The sequence below is a fragment of the Nanorana parkeri genome, unplaced genomic scaffold (assembly GCF_000935625.1).
Source record: "Nanorana parkeri isolate BGI_ZX_2015 unplaced genomic scaffold, ASM93562v1 scaffold1289, whole genome shotgun sequence".
Classification (NCBI taxonomy): Eukaryota; Metazoa; Chordata; class Amphibia; order Anura; family Dicroglossidae; genus Nanorana; species Nanorana parkeri.
In genome coordinates this window covers 52386-56429 of record NW_017307557.1, presented here as the reverse complement: position 1 = coordinate 56429, position 4044 = coordinate 52386, and positions in this window count along the sequence as shown.

The window sequence follows — 4044 nt, the reverse complement described above, 5'->3', positions numbered from 1 at the left end:
GTGCAGTGTGGATGATCTCGGGGGGGGGGGGGGGGGTATTGCCTGGCCATTGACCACCCACTGTACCAACACACCTGACCATTGACTACCGACTTGCCTGACCACTGACTGCCCACTGTACCAACATGCCTGACCACTATATAGCTATTTGTAGAATTAGATATGAGACAGAAATAATATTCTAGCTCTAGGAGCTGTGAATTCCTAGTTGCTGGGGTTTAAGTCTAGTCTTAAAATATGCCATTTATTCAGTTAATTTTTAATTTAAATTTTTTTTTCTTTATAGGTGTAAGTGGGGCCTCATGTTTGAGTGACTCGTAAGGCCTCACAAAGTCTAGAGCCACCTCTGGATATCGATGTAGGCTCTCCGTGCCTGTGCTCAATGACAAGGTCTGCCTTCATTAAAACCATATGTACAATCTCAGGTTTGTGATTAAAAAAGGAGATGCCTGAGCATCCCTTTAGCAGCAATGACTCTTTGAAAGGACCTATTATAATGGATTTGTGAAACTGTAACTCAAATTCTATGCTTGAGGTTTGCTCCTAGCACAGAATTGCTAGACATGGTCTAAAATGTTGCTATGTGTAATGGGAACTTGTCTATTTTGCACTGCCATAGTTATGTCATAAAGGGAAGCATTTAATATGGACAAAGACCTGTGTGTGGATGTTTTTGCATGCTTGAAGTTCCTCTGAGTTGCCAAAGGGAGGTTTCATCCTGGCACCAGGCAGTGGACTAGATGTGAGCAAAATTTGCACTTACAATATGGGGAGGGAACCATGTAACTAAAAGACTGTCCCCTACCAAGGCGATGCAGCTTATATTCTGGAATGACATTTTATCCTTTGTGCATGTATACCCTGCGGCTTTGCGTAGTATGACTCATTTAGGAACTATTTTGTGACAAGACAAGTTGACTTGCGTGTTATTTGTAACAGGTTGTAATGTAATGTTGTAATAGATCACACCACTTCAATAACAGAGTGTTCTCAGGATAGAAAGAGAACATACGTCATAAAGACAGAGATAACTGTAACAAATGTAACTTTTAGCTATTAAAGCAGAATTGCTTTACAGTAGTATTAAACTCTCATTCTTTTTGAATAATGAATCCATCTTAAACAAAGATACAGTGAGTGGCCAGATTATTATGACCACCTGACGTTTGAAAGGCAAATTAGCTGTAATTAGCTTTAATTTCGCGCTGAAGTTGCTAGAGGGCCAGACCATTATAAATAGGGAAGCAGGTTGTTTACCACGACAGTAGAAGTGATTTTTGTCTGAAGATATGGGGAAACAACGCGATTTACAGCCTTTGAGCGTGCGATGATTGTTGGCGCTCGGAGCCATGGAGCGAGTATCAGCAAAACAGTAGAATTCGATGTTCAAGAGCAGCTGTTGTTAAATTGTTTAAAGACTGGACTGTCAGCCGAAAATCTGGGTCTGAACGTGCGAATTGTGGCCGTCAGCGACTAGTCAATGTTAGGGCAGAACGGAGAGTGGCAAGACTGGTATAAGACAACAGAAGGGCAACAGTGCAGTGTCAGATTCCTCGCATCACCTTTCATGAGGTGGCCCAACTAAGTCATCTCGTGGAGTCATCTCGTGGCCCAACGAAGTACTGATGGGGTGGTCATAATAATCTGGCCATTGCCCAGCAAAGGACTTCTGGACCAGATTTACATTTTGTGTTCTCCCTCTCCCTCCACTCATTATTTTCCTGTACCAGGCCACCATTGTAAACTTTAGCTGTATAAGGAGATACTCACTTTGACTAGTTCAATAAATGCTGGTGGACTGTAAATATCAAACCAGCTTAGGCACATCCAGTTTTATTCACCACAGTGTAAAACAGAGATGAGGAAGATAAGGCAGCACAAATTGTGGCTGGATTGTAGAGGGAAGGAGAGAGAAAGCAGCAAGGGCACACTGTGGAAGGGCAATGCAGAGGAAGTGGAACGAGATAGCACATGTTGGGGCAGTAGTCAGCAAGATTGAGCTTAGCGATAGATGCTGCTCCTTGATGTTTTAAAGTTTTAGTTTCCTGCGGAATAAACTGGTTCCTTGAGCACTGGCCCTGATATCCTGTTTTAGAGTGACTCCTTTCCCTTGCAGGGTCCTATGGAGTTAGGATTGTGTGTGATAGTAGGCTGTGTGTGTCTCCACAAACACACAGGCACAGCAAGGCAAGACACTCTTCTGCTCCCTGCTGCTCCCTCTTCCCTCCTCCTTCCTATCTACCTTCTCCCTTCTCCATGCTAGTAGATGGACAGCTGCTGGAGATTGCTCTGTCCCTTGTGATCTTGCACTGGACAGGAAATTGAGGGAAGCAGAGCTAAGAGAGTTGGAGCCAGCAGTTTGGAAGCATGATGACTGTAAGTACTTGTTTGATCTGGATTCATTATTGAAAACATTTCTGAGAGTTTAATACTATTTTAATTCATGAGCTTACAAAATGAATTACTATACAATCTAATACTTCCCAATAAATGAACCTGTAGCCTCATATATAATATGTGATAATTGGACCTGACAAAACAGTAATAAACTATAATAACTAGTGTATGTATAACCTAATATTTATTAACTAGACCTATTAAATAACTATAATATATATTATTTGACCCACCCAATAACTAACCTAGGCAAGTCATCAAGGTACATCTAGGAGCACACTGACATCTTCTAGCAGAATTTATTTTTATCATACTTCCAGCGATCATAATGATTAGATTGGTGATCAACATTTCAGGAATTGATGATTGGTTCTTGATCATTAGTCTGGGACCTGCTGTAATTGACAGTGTGATCACAGAATTAGTTCCTAAAAGTAACATATTGAGAACCTAATGTACATTTGTATTTATTATGCTGTGAACTTCTTACAGTACTTGTATAATATAAAGAAAGATCTAATATCTGTCCACTCATTTAATCATTTAGACACAGTATTGTATTATTGATGAGTGAGACATTTTATCCCATGGTTTTAAAGAAAACTATATATGCTCACAAAACGACATGTAGGGAGACAATTTCTGCATTTCAGCAGACTTCTGTGTGGATGAGTGATTTCGGTGGTATCTAGGTCCTCTTCTACAGCACATTTATCCAGCACACTGGTTCATTGTTGCCATCAAAGCAGTTGCTATCTTAATGCAGTAGACATGTAAGCTGTGGAAAAATTTGGTTCGGATATATAGTTTTTTGGGGATTCAGATCTGAAATTCAATTCGGTTCGGGTTTCGGATTCGGACGAAATCTGAATTTCGTTAGTTTCGGATGAGTTTACGAATATTCGTTGCGAGTAAAACAGAAAACCATATACAGATATTAATACTAAAGCTGAATCTCCTAGACCAGAATGGTTCAGGATCCGAATTTCCGAATTGAATTTGGGAGTTCACGAATGCCAATCGAGTCCGGGAGCCATATAGATATATTACTAAAGGTGAGGCTCCCAGACCCGAATGGCATTCGGAAATTCGGATCCAGAATGCCATTCGGGTCTGGGAGCCTCAGCTTTAGTATTATATGTATATATTGAACACAAATGTTTGTTTCTGCATGTGACTTTTCTGGCCAATCAGATGGCTCCCATGTTGCCGTAACGAAAATTCGCGTTCAGACCCATTCGGATCTATTAAACCGAAAAACACATCTGATTGGCTAGAAGAGTCACATGTGAGATTCAGTTTAGTTTTTGAATGAAATTAGGATGGGATTCGAAATTCGGATTTGGACACATTCGGATGCATTGGGCTTCAGAAATTCGAATGTGTCTGGAAAATTCGTCTGAATTTTGACTTGGAGCTAAACAAATTGCACATGTTTAAGAGTTATCCACTTTTAATAATAATAATGAACTGCCTGAACAAATTGAGATTATAATAAACAATGCTTAGATCTAAAACTGGCCCATGCATGGCCAATAAAGAATAAAGTATAATGTAAATCCAGGATTTTTATTTAGTTTTGTATAGTGTAGAAAAGAGTTCAGACTCTGTCAGTTCTTTTTTGCAGTCTGTGTCCCATCCGGGAGA